Below are 13,748 nucleotides of genomic sequence, written 5' to 3'. Positions count from 1 at the left end.
TTTCTTTCTTCAGCTACTATTACGAAAAACCAAGTTGAAACTTTTCAGCAGCTGGAAAGACACCACAGCAGCTGAGAACAAAGGTGGGGACCTTTGGACAGTATCAACACAAACATTCTCCATCACAAGGGTTTTAAACAGGGTATCTCGCTAGCTGCTTGTCACCAGGTAATGAATCCTCCACCTCCCTTTAATGCTGAAATATCCCTTAGTGCATAGGTTTGCTAAGAGCTAGTGTGCCATGCCTGGGTGACTCTTCCCTTGGGAATTGCTCAGAGGGATGGATTTGTCCTGTTGTGGGAAGTGACTGTCTATCCTAGACCTTAAATCACCCGCATCAGAGGCTCAACTTCTGCTTGCAAGTCTTGGCTGGGTACACGTACGATGTGCAGACTCCTTGGCAGCTCCCTGTGGCTGCAGCACCCTCCCGCCGTACCCTTTAAAGCATCGCTGGGTTTTTTCCTTTCCCTGCTTGATCAGAGGCACCAGGCTGCCCTGGGCCAGAATAGGCATGACGGAGCCTGAGTCACGAGTTCTCCACGTTCTGGTATCTGGAACAAGTTGCTGAGTCTAATTTAAACCAGATACTTAGTGAGAAAGAAATGTGCCTCTGAGCCTCTGCAGATGTGTAGGCAGTCAGGAGGGGCACATCTTAGCAGAGAAATGTTTTATCTCACTCCTAGTTAATGCTTAAGAGCCCCAAGTGTCATCAAGTGAGGCTTGAGAAAGCAGTTAAGGCTTTCACTACCAGAGGGTAAGTCTCTGAGCTCTTTGATGCACTCTTAGATACAGATCTAACAGTGTGAGGCTGGGGTACTCAAGTGGCTACTCTTCCAGACATACGCTTCCTCCAGAGCTATGGCTTTTCAAATCCTTAGTGATGGCTTTACCCAACAGTTGGTCACAGTTTTGGTGGAAATCTTGCATGTGTAGATGAGGAGATGACCTAAAGTATGTGTTTCCCTACCTTTGTGCATCAGTATCATTGGAACAGACTCAACTCTTCATTGTCTGCTGTACCATGACTCTTGTTTAGATCCAAATGTCTCTATGGTCAACTTCTTCCTCTGACCACGGGGATTCAGCAACATCTTAAGCATGCAGATGCAAGACAAAGCAACTGAGCTGCAGTCAGACTCCACTGCCATGACAAGGAAGTCTATTTATGAGTCTAGTTTTAAAAGGCCAGCAATTAAATCAATTTTTTACATAACTGATGAGAAAATTCTGTCTACTGACCACTAAGCTCTAACAAGAACGTGGTTGAGAAGAAACTTTATTTCCCCCAGAATGTGGTGCTGTATGGTTTTGGGCTACAGATTACTTTTAAGTCTCTGCTTATCAGCTTGGATGGGCATTGTCCATCTCCTACCCAACTTCTTAAAATTGTGTTTATTTTAACCTGAGTACTAAAGTGCTATTCTGGTATTTTTCTCACAACCTCTATGTGATTAATAGGGAATGACAGGAACAGATCAATGCTGAGAGCCTCTTTTGCAGGGTCTGGGGGAGAACATCACGTGGGAGTAGATAACCATGTCCCGAAAGGCAAAGCTGACTCATTCCAGACCAAGACATTGAATCATGAGCACCATCCACTGCCAAACACAAGATTAAAGACAGTTCCGAGTGAGAGATCACCACGAAAGCTTGAATAGCAAGACATGAAAAAAGGAGCAAGCTACAGAGCTAATTACAGCTGCCCACTGCAGATTGGGTTGTTTAAGGTAAAGGCAAACTGGAACATCCATAAAGAATGAGTGGAAAGTAGCTGGCCAAAGCACTGTGTGCCAGGTCCCTACTGAGGTGGCATCACTCCACCTTGCCTCGGGTGCTGGAGCTGCAGCACTTGACGATCTGGTCTGGAATTTCTATTACATTCAGGAGCAAATTAGATCTGGTTTAGGAATTTTCCAGTAAATCTGGGAAATGCCAATTCACTGAACCTATAATTTAGTATAAAGAGAAAGCTTTCTCATATCCTGGGTAGGCTTTTTTGTAAGAGAGATGGAGACCATCACAGCACAGTTCATATGGGCTTAAACTGAGGTTGGTATTTCAGGCTGGATTTGGGCTAGAGGAGCTAACCCATACCTCAGGTGCAGCTTAGTGGTTCCCCTCTCTGAGAGATGCAGGAGGTCTCCCAGCTCCTCCTATGGACTTGGGCAGTACTGTGAACTGAACATCTGGGAGTATCAGGGGTGGCTGGCTCCTTACAAAGTCCAAGGAGGCTCTTGGAGACCAGAGGAGAGGATGTCTCATGACCAGCCATGCAATGCTGCATGGGCTGGTCATGAGGCATCCCTTGAGCATACAGAACTTGCTGGATATCTATAACAGGTGGAGCTTAATGGGTTCGCATCTCTTGGCTTCACAATGCAGGGTATTAACTTATCAGGTTTAAATGTCTGACATCTCGTACAGCTCCACAGACTCTTCCCAGTCGCAATAATGGAAGAGGGAACTAAGGTGAGTTAAATCCCCACATGCATTAAAATGTTTATACCCTGCTTCTAATACTTAATCTAAAGAGCAATGACTTACCTCAAAATTTTCTCCCTGACTTCTGGGACTGTACCAGATGCTCACCAGGGATGGCATAGAGAGCAATGGAAAAGAGGAGGAAACTCCTGGGTTTGGGCTGCTCTGCAAAGGATGGCTTTTCTGCTCCATGCTGGGCGCTTAGCTGAGCAAGGCTGTCCCACCTTCAGCAGGACCGACCCTTGAAGTAGAGTTTACCCTATTGATTAATCGAGGTTCCTATTAGACAGACTCTAAGAACTGGACCCTTCAGAAGGAAAGAGGCTCTGCTGCAACTGGAGGCTGTGGTTGAACCTACTCACATCCATGCAACAATGTCCATCTTGGGTACAGGATGGCAGACTTGAGAACAAAAGCAGAGACAAGAGCATAGTGGCCATCAGCCCAAGTTAGCAGCTTGAGCACCCACGTTTGAGTAATTCTGGGCTTGTTGATTGTATGCATTGTGGCACTCACACCTTGCTGAGCTCACTTAGCCCTGACATTAATGCTTTTTGGTGGCTCGTGTGTGCCACATGTTGGTCCAAAAGCAAAGATGTGTATTAGAGCTGCTGTTCCAAAAGAGCTCCACCCACCAGGGATCTATTCATAGATGTACCCTTCTGCACACTTGAGTTACCTACTTCCAGCCCACTCCTTTGTGGAAAGATGTCTACCTTCTGTTTCCCCTGTTATTTTTAACCAGGGCCAGAACTCCAACAAGGATATGCAAATGTGAGACAGCGAGCAGCACCTGCTCACAGCCCTTTCAGCCATAGCCATGGCCCTGGCCCTGCCTATGCAGGGCGGGTGTGAGATAGCTTCTGGTTTGGTCCCTCCCTGTCCCATCTTGACTTTGAAGACCTCGGCATTCTGCTTGGGATGATACTGAAGCTCAGCTGCAAGTGCTTTGGCTGATGTTGTCAGCCATGAAAATCTGCTTCTCCATTTAAGTGAACTATGTAACTAATATATAGAATGGTTAGGGTTGGAAGGGACCCTCAAGGGTCATCTAGTCCAACCCCCCTGCAAGGAGCAGGGACATCTCCAACCAGATCAGGTTGCTCAGTTGTCCAACCTGGCCTGGAATGTTTCCAGGGATGGGGCATCCACTACCTCTCTGGGGAAACCTGGGCCAGTGTTCCACCACCCTCATTGTAAAAAAATTTTCCCTAATGTCTAATCTAAAACTCTCTCCCTCTAGTTTGAAACCATTACCCCTAGTCCTGTCACAACAGGCCCTACTGAACAGTCTCTCTGCATCATACCACTGTTACAGCTACAGCAGCAGCCCCATCCAGGTAGTAAGTGCATGTCCACATTACAGCACAAGGTCTATTTATGAACGATCACCTGTTCCTTTGCAGCTATGTGCCGCCGGGGTGCAGACGTCTGTAAAGTTTGGGTCGCCGGCAGCTGTAATTGCTGCTGGCTTAACACTGGCAAAGACTCTGGAATCTGTTCTGCGTTTCATCTGTTGGATTTTAACGAGGAGTTTTCCTCCATCGCTGTATGCTTTGCACATACGGATGCCTTGCATTTTATAAGTCTTAGGTAGAAAACGTACCACCACTGTAAGGCAGCAGTATAATTGTATTTATTATAAACTCCATCCACGTTCTTCTGGCTCTAGTAATCTGTTTCTGGAGGGTAGATAGCCACATCTCCAGCAGTCAAATATATCATAACCGTGTCACACAAGTACTGTAGAAATGGACTTGCTGTCACTTGTGACAAGTGTCTCCTTTTACATGTAAGAGGGTGACTATGATCGGAACCACCTGCCGTCATTGAGGCCAGGAGCTTTTTGGCTTCAACAGAGTTTTGCTGAGAACGCTAATGCAATTACTTATGTGAACTAATCTGTAAAGGATGTTTTTCTGTTGTCTCTGCATTAATTGTTTCCAGCTTATGACATGGAAATGTTATTGGCCCTGGGAGGCCAGGGGGAGAAGGGAAAGGAGGAACATCAGAAGCAAATGGGAGGTTTGGATGGAAGTAGGAGGTACTTGGATTTTTTTTCCTCTTACTCCTACGTTCATTAAATCATGGGAACAAAGGTAAAACTATTTGATGAAGTCACACTTGGTAGAGCAGGCCTTGGTCTTCCACGGGGCAGCTATAAACTAGTCTATAGCTGCAAAACTTTCTTAAAATGGCTCATCCTGGTGACCAGGGGTCTCCTGCTGCCTGGGAGCAGATCCTCAGCTTCCCTTCTGCATTGATGCAATGAACTGGCTCTAGTAAAGGTGTCCGTGGGATTCCTCTCTTCCCAGAGATCCTATAGATAGGCTTGCTGTCCCAAAGTGGCTGCTCTGGGATCCTGTGGCTTCCCTCAAGTCGTTCTGCTGCTCCCAGAACAAAGAATATGGGCACCAGTAGCTTTCAGCCCAAATATTCAAAACTTGGGAACCACTGGAGCATCTTTGTAGCTTTCCTCCTCCTGTTGCTGCTGAGTCTGCATTGTTTGGCTTTGGTTTTCCTTACCTGTGACTTACAAATATCAGCCCTTCTGCCTTGCCTCCATTTGCTTTGTCTCCTCATCCTTGATCTTGCCCAGCTAGGCTGTAAGAGTGTTAAACATTGCATTAAGCTAGTTTGGCAGTCTTCAGAAGAGCACCCTCCATGCTGGGTTATCAGAGCAGCTTTGCCTTCAGAGAAGCATCTACCAATGTTATCTCTTTGCTCATTCCACATTTTTGATAAGATCTATTCCTTTCCTCTTGAGTTCACCTCAGAAATGCCTGCTTTTTTTTTTTTTTTTCTCTTGGCACAACTTGTTGTCCCTCCTTTCATATTTTTCATATTTTCCCTTCTCTGTTCCCTCCCTCTTTCACTTGTGATCACACCAATATCCTTCATGCTGCATATCAGATCTCAAAAATATCCAGGGTACCGCCTCTGTGTGCTCTTCCATCAGTCTCTGAGCAGAACCCTTCTCCAGGGAGCCTGGTACCAGTAGAAACCCAGAAGGTTTCTGGAGACATCCAGAACCATTCAATTACTTGGGTTATGAGCGGAGCCAGCAAGCAGAGATTTCAGACTGAAGGTGGCTTCCCCGTTTGTAGGTAGTCACCTTCCTCAGAGGACGGTGTTGAACATCTCCAGCTGAGGGGCAGCTCTGATGCAGTCAGTGATCTGAGCACGGCTTGTCCAACACAGCCAGGTGCTGTCAGGGAGGAGTTTGGAGCATAGCTGAGCTACCAGTGTTTGAACGCCTCTGCTCTGACTGCGGATGGATGGCAAAGTCCTCAGCTTCGCAGAGCCAAGTATCTAAGACAGTGAATATTCACACTTTTCCTCCAACTTCTGTGTGGGAAACATTTGTGGATGCAGGTGTTTTTGAGGAAAAAAAAACTTGTAGAGAAGGGTTGGTGATTTTCAGCACTTGTGCCACTTGAGTAAGAAGCTCTGTACGTGGAGCCTGATGCCTGGAGCACTTGAACTCCTTGTTCTTGAAGTGGGTGTTGGAAACAGTGTCTGACTCTCCTGCACCTCTGAAGACTTCAACCGTGCACGTCAACGCTCGGATCTGAAGGCAGCTGTACTGAAGAAATGTTCCCAGATCAAAATGACTCATTAGTAGAGGCTGGGATGAGGCCATGTTATTTTCAGTCAAGCTCCCCTTGTCCCGTCTCCAGCAGCCAGTCTGTTCCAGAGAGGCTGCATGGGCGAGATGACCTTTGCTCATTAACTAATGTACGAACATCCCTTCCCAGCAGTAGCTTCCACATGCTGAAATCACTCACTTGAGATCAAAATATTAATGGAAAATAGCTTTCAGTAATAAAAAGCTATTCCCTTTTTGCTTTCATGTCCAAACTGTAGCCTTTTGGATAGGCTTCTGGCATACTGCTGGTTTCTCCAAAGCAGCATCTCCTGCAAATTTTAAGCTGCTAAAAGAAAATGAATATCCATTCGAAGCACTTTGAAAGAGAGATCATGGAAGAGCTTCACCCAAACCTGCAAATTTTAATCCCAGATAAAGAAACTAGAATTGTTCTTTGGAAACACCTGTTGCTTGGCACTATAGAAGAGTTCTCCTGGGTGGTTGTAAAGCCGAGGAATAGGAAGGCAGAGAGTGCATAACCTGACTGATTGTGACAATTTCTGGCTTTTCCCAGAGAGATCCAAGAGCGAGTACCAGTAGATTTTTTAACTGGCTGTTCTTTGCAGACCACAAGGTTTCTCTTCTGAGAGCAGGGTGGGGAAGGCAGGTGTCACGGAGCATTGCTTGTCAGGGTATTTTGAACGGTTTTTTGTGGTTTTCCTGGGAGGATCTCTCCTGCTACCTGTTCCTCTTTTCAGTTCCATTTTGAAAACAAAAATGATTTGCTGTGCCAAGGCTCATAGCACAGTGCCACAGCAAACGGCAGCTTTGCTAGATAAAATGTAAGCAAGCATATTTGCCTGTTTACATAAGGTTTCTTCAGGCATGTTGAGTATTTTAGCTGTGGAAAGAGCACAGTCACTTTAATATGGTCAGACTGTATGCAGACAGTCTAGGGATTTCAGAAGTCATTTCCTTAAATTTATTGCTGTTTCAAGCTTTCGTTTTGTCTATAATATTGTGCATTCTGGGTTTTCATTTGCAGCCTACTCACCATCTGCAAAGTTGTTTTAAATGTGCTACTGTGTCTTGATCAGTTTCCTCAATAACCAACATTTCACACTAAGTAGGAAAAGTGCCTTCGCTCTGCCTTGCAGAATCAGGATTGATTTTTCACTGATCCTTGACTCAAGGCCTATCAGTCCCAGGTCACCTTGTCCTCTCTGCAGAGGTGTCAGTGATGTGAACAGAATCACCTTTCAGAAGGGAAGAGACCAGCCTGGGCCAGGTTTGGGCTGTCATGTGACATCTAGAGCATCTCACCTGGCTTTGAAGAGGTGGTGGCCACAGGGCTGGCTCTAAGGTCAGGCAACGGCTGGAGGTTCCCCTTCCTGTGCACTTCTAGGAAGGTCCTGAACAGAGCACTACACCTTGTGAGCAGGGGTCTGTCAGCATCATCTTCCTCTCTGCTCCCCATGGATCTCCATATTGGAGCAGCTCTCCCCAACTGCCTGGAAAGAATTCTAGACTCTCCCCTTCTTGCAAAAGCCCCTCTACTTCTTGCTGGCTGCTGGAAGCTGGAGGGATTGGAGTCTAGTGGAGTCATCTGGATGCCAAACAGAAATAGATGGTGAAACAGTGAGATCATTGGAGTGATGTCAGACAAAAGCTTTTGAATGTGGTGTTAGAGCAAAAAAAGATGTGGCTGATGGTTTGCATATTAACTTGATGTTTTTCCAGCTAATTTTGAATTAAAAAAAAAAAAAAAAAAAAAAGATAAAGAACAATTTTATGTTGTGACAAGAACAGTAATTCCTGGTCAAAACCAAAAGCAGTGTAGTACCATCATTAGGATTCTTGACTACTACTCTGCCATGTGCCATTTTTCTACTTTGTGATAGTCAAAATGTTAAATGCTAAGCTTGACCCTGAGGTCTTGAAGAAAGCATTTGTCTCTGATTTTATACAGAAAATATTCTGTTCTATTGCAACCAAAAAGCCCAGGCCTTTGGCTGGGGCCTGTGGTTTTCAATGGCTGTGGCTCTCCATGTGGTTTTGTTATTCCACCATCAGTTGTGCAATCTGGAACACTAACACAGACCAAGAGCCAGACATGGGCCATGCACGCACCAGTTGGCTCCTAATTTAACATTTCTAGCAATCACTGGTAGTGATGTTAAGGCACCCAGGAGCCCAGTCTTTCTGGGACTGAACCTCCTCCAGAGTCAGTACTGATGATACAGTCACAAATTCCTTCAAAAATTAACTGTTAATCTCGAGTTTCAATTATTTCTTCATCATCTGTTAAACATCAACATAAATATGTGTCTGTTACCATGTAATTAAGATGATTTTTCATTTATATAACAGCGTCAGGACTTGGTAGGCTTCCTGTTACTCCATTGAAAAGTGGAAGAATGTGGGTGTGGGCTGGTAAATGGAAAACAACTCTCCGAAGTCATCCTTCTGCCACCAGTTCAGCAGCACTGGGGAACAAATTCAGCTCCAGTGTGGACAGATGTAGATCTCTGGGCATCGCTCTCTGGCTGTTCTTGCAGAAAAGCAGCCCAAAGGTGTGAAGCCTCTCAAGGATTTTTTTAGGGGCTGCATGCCTTTCTTCTGGGTCTTACTTGGGGCAAAAAACCCTTCCATCTTTTATCAATGGGCTCTTAGCTTTAAGGAGTCATCTTGACTTTCCCTGTCCGCGTTAGTGATTGCAGGCGGAGACCCCGTCTATTGTGTGAGAGTAAAAGATTTATTTCTGTATTCCCCAGTGTGTGCTGGGTTTCTCCCATATTTTCTTGTGGTTTTTTGGTTTGGCTTTGGTTTGTTTTTTTTTTCCCCTGTAGTTCCCCAAAATCATAATATTTCAAGGTTAAAGAAAGGAGGACTCTTATCTGCTATTGCTGTGCTATGATCTTCCATGCAGATTGAGAAACTGTTGGTCAGCAGGACCTGGTTTTGTTGTCCACAAATATTCAAACAAAAGTTTATAGGAGGTGAAAGTGAGGAGGAGAGAGAGAGAAGGGAGACTTGCTTAAAAATTAACTTAAAAAATAAAATTAATGGGGTGCTGATAGGATAGGACAGGATTTGACATAAAGATAAATGCCCAATGCCCCAGAGCTCTTGGATGAATCCTTGGGGGCTGCATGAGGCCACTAGAGAATTAAGAAGAAATTCAGATGTTGGCCTACAGGATGCATTTCTCTTTTGAAGGTCTATTAGCTTCTTCCTCAGTTTGGCAAACCTCCCTGTAGACCTATCTTACGCAGCAATAGTCTGCCTCGGCTAAAAGCGATGCCAAAACAGAGCTGAAGGAGATGCAAAACAAGCCTATTTCTGCAGACCTGTGCTGGTCCAAATTCTGCTGAAATTAAGAGAAAGCTTTTGTTTCAGTATTTTGCCTCTAGATTTCTGCAGCTCCATCCTCTGCCTTGCAGGAGGAATTATAGCTGCTAAAACACTAAAGGGACTGAGATCCTCCAGCCCTCTCTCCTAGTAAAGCGATCTCACTTTTATGTGACACTTGAATTGTCCAAACTTCTCCTCTGATGTGAAAAACATGCTGACAGTAATGAAATCTGCTTAGTTTCTGCAGGAATTACTGCTTTAGCTTGGTGCCACTGTAAATTCTGGCATGCTTTTACAGGGACAATGTCTGGAGTTTAGTTTATAGAACAAAATTAACCAGTAAGCATGGAAGACTGATAAGAAAAGCTCTGCTGGCTTTTAAGCCAAGCAATTAAAGAAGTGGTTAAAAAAAATAAATTGTAAATGAAAGGAAATTTCCCTAGTTATCTAGATCCTAGTTTTGTTGCTATAAATGAATTTAATTAAATTGAATTTTGAAAAGTTGAAAATTACACTTAAGGGAAAAAGAGCAGCTGTTGCTCAACCGCACTTTCGGATGTTATATTACATTAATTTTTATATTTTAATATGTTTTCCTCCTAACTGCAGAGACCATAAAATCTGCTCTTTCATCTTTCAGAGTGAGGACAATTTAATTTCTAATACCAAGAAATGAGACACTGGGATGGGTAGGGAAGATGACCCTGGAAGCTGATGGAGCCATGATACACCCAGTTTCCATGAAGCAATGACTTTATGACCGTCTCTAACATTAACGCTAAGCCTCTGGCTGTAGCCTATGAAAAATGTGAGATTTAAACACCTTCTAGGATTACACTTGGCCAATCGTGCCACGTAATGTGGGTGTGTAATGAAGTCAATTAATTTTGGACGGGTCCAAATGGACAGTGTATGTGTTTCAAGTGCGGGAGGCAGCCAACCAAATCCATCTCTCCTGTCTCCTAAAGGGAAAACATCCACTAAGCAGATTAAGATTTTTTTTTTTTTTCTTTCATCTTCTGAATGTGATCCTGTTCCACTGTCTAGAGATATCACTGGTTTGCATTGGATCTGTGAGTCTTTGAGGTCCTGGGTCCTTTAGGAGCCCTGGAGAAAGAAGGGATGTGGCTGGAAAAAGCCTTGGCTTTGACGTGATGCCCTTGAGGTGGAGGTGGGCAGTCCACAAGTAGGCAAATGAGATGCTGTTATTGTCAGGGCACTGAATGACAATAGCAAATACAAATTGTCTGCCCAGAAGAATCCCTCAAAGTGGGAACTGGCTGAGAGGCACCAGAAAGCCTGGTTTCTGGCAGAAAGTGTTGTTTATAGAGAGGCAGTTTGGGGACATGGACTTGCTGCTTCTTCTCAGGCCTGTCCTGTATATATCCGCCTTTATTTTAATTAGATAATTGTTGGCTCTGGAAATGTTTCCTTCTAGTAATTACAGCTTCTGTTTGTTCCTCTGTCTCAAACACGTTGTGTGAGGGAGGCTTCGTTGCTTCTTAAGGGCTTCCCTCTCATTACCACATTTCTTCTTCCCGCCAATATCTTCAGCAATCCCCTCTTAAAATACATTAGGTGCTCCTAAATCCCCTTAAATTTACTTGAGACGTAGTTTGGTGAAGTAGACAAGGGTGGATTTGGATCTGGAAGACTTTCTTTCCATGTCTGCTTGTTTTTCTGGGTGTTCTTGAAGAGCTGTCTTGGCCTCTGTTTGCTTAACCCCTTTTAACAGATAAGGCTGCTTATTTCTTTTAAGCATTTTAATGATCTCCAGCTACAGAATTTACTGGTTAATGACTTTCTGATGTGTGGATCTACAAAGATGGTGGTGAAGCTTCTTCTCTGTTGCTGTTTATTCAGATGTCAGGTAGCGGCTGAGTACCGTGTTATGGCTTTGAAAGCCCTTTTCCTGTACAATTTCCACACATCTTTTTCCAGAATCCATGCTCTTTTGTTGCTGGTTAGATGAGGTTATCAGCGAGGGAGGATGGCAAGAGCTAGCTGACAGCTACAGCACAGAGCGTTGCTGGAGAACCCAGGGGAGCAGCGTTCCTCCTGGCTGTGCTCCCTGGGAAGTGAGTCTGGGCAGGTATTTCTTTCAAAGCCTTTACAAACTGATGTGGTTTTCTGAAGCCCTGCATATTTTTTTTCGTGGTCATGTGCTATTTCAAAATGGAAGGAACAGATTATTTTTTTTTTTTTATTGTGGAAGGTGATTCTCATAAGCAAATGCTGACATGAAGGAGCAAATGAATTCAAGTTCAAGCAGAAAGTTGGGAGGTGATGCTTCCTGCTCTGTAGCCTGTGGTAACCACCCTGTGCGTGATGCCAGGTGTCTGCCATTGAAGTATTGAGGTGACAGAAGGATAGAGCTCATCACATAAACAGCACTGACAAGACAAAAGACCCACTGGAGAAAGGAGCTAAATTTGGCTGTATATATAGATGACTCACACAGAAATCTCATCCATTTATAAGTTGTCTCCTGGTCCAATTCCCCCTGGAGCTGGTGGAAACACTTACAGAGATTTCAGTAGGAGTTCAACTTGGCTATAGGAAATATTTTTCCCTTTGTAGCTCACTGGTTTTTGTTGAATTGTTTCTTCCAAGACTGCAGAGCGTTAATCAACAGCAAGGCGATGAGGCAGGCACGTAATTCTTAGAGCATCGTTGCTTCTGCTAATGATGAAACACTACTTTGTGCTGAAATCATGTCTGGGGCGCTGGGAAAACAGGGTTCAAAGCAGATGTTGGTGAGGGGCTGCCTGGAGATTGCTGCAAGGAGATGTTGCTTAATCACCCATCAAAACGGCATCTGCATGTATGTGCTGCTGAGGGAAAGCTGTGGGGCTGGAGAGGGACCTAAACAGTGCCAGGGACGAAGAGCTGAGGAACAGGCAACAAGTGGCAGTTCAGGAAAGGGCGAGGTGTTTTGAGAACACTGGGCAAGGCTAGGGGAGAAGCTGCCCTTTGCCTGAAAGGAGAAAACTTAAAACTAAATAGCACAAGAGCTGGGTTTCCCAATGGAAGGGCAGGGAGTTGGCACGGGGCTGTCACACTTTGCGGAGCAGTGGTCCTCCCCAGTGACCTCCCTGCATAAGGAGCAAAACCAAGGGAGATCCTGGGGGCTTTTCCCTTCCACCGGGCAGCAGAGTGTGGCCGCAGAATGAGCCGTTGTGTCCCTGGGTTTTGTAATGTGGCACGGGGAGTGATTTGGAGCAGGAGAGCCAGGAGCGGCACACGCAGCCCTCCCAAAAACACCCGCCCCACGGCCAGCGCGGCACACCCCTGCACAATGGCACAGGGGACGGCTCCCTTCCAAGTTCAGCAGTTAAAGGAAATGATCATATCAAGAAAGGAAACCCCCTTAACATCAATATGAGAATTAATCTGCACATACTTCAGAGGGCTTGTGATTCTTAGCTCGCAGCCATTGTTTCTCACTCGTGGAAAGGCTGCTCGCTTTGGGCCTTACCACTTACGCAAGGAAGCACAAGCTGTTTGCAAAGGCTGTGGGACAATGTTGAGGTTGGAATTTTACCATGCAATTATTAAACACTTCAGTTATCAGCACCAAGTTCATTAGTAACCAGGTGGAGTCACGCATGTAGGTGACTACCACTTTTTTGAGGTACCGTTTGGGACTACTGCTTTGATCATTCTTGAAAATTGCTCCGCAGCAAAATTATTTAGGTCATTTAAAATAAATCAGTAGCTGATTCATGGTGCATTCAGACCACGTTTAATGTGTCGTGTAGTCCGGTGTTGGGGAGAAGAATGAAAAGTTAAAACACAAACGGAAAGAAGAGGTGGGAAGTGCAGAGGTGATTTGGAGCTGTGTAGGAGTCTCCTTGCCCTGCGGTGCTGCTGGAGATGTGGTGGGGCACAGCTGCAATCCTGTGGGTACAAGGGATGAACCTGCTTTAACAACAAAACTAAACTTTGACACAGCCAAACCCCTTCCAGGCATCAAAATTCCTTAAATCAGCAGGATCTCAGTGTCCAAAATACAAGAGGCTTTCTAATGGTTATAACTATGGCCTCAAAAAAAAACCCCAAAACCAACCCAAGTAAAGAGCTGAGTCCATCTGCTTCCAGCATCTACACAACAGGAAAGTTCTTGCCCTTCATGTGGTTTAATTCCCAAGGTTTTAGTTTCTTTGCTCTGAAAGCACAAACCATAAAACCCCCAAATGGTTTTAAAATAAATCCTTATGCCCACATTCTTCTTATCAAACTATAAATTAATATTGTGCCCAGGGTTTAAGCACTTTCTACCTGGCGAGCTCTTGTCTAACCACCCCAAGTCTTCCACCCGAAG

The sequence above is a fragment of the Chlamydotis macqueenii genome, chromosome 14 (genome assembly GCF_036417535.1).
Source record: "Chlamydotis macqueenii isolate bChlMac1 chromosome 14, bChlMac1.mat, whole genome shotgun sequence".
Lineage (NCBI taxonomy): Eukaryota > Metazoa > Chordata > Aves > Otidiformes > Otididae > Chlamydotis > Chlamydotis macqueenii.
This window is presented reverse-complemented; position numbering follows the sequence as displayed.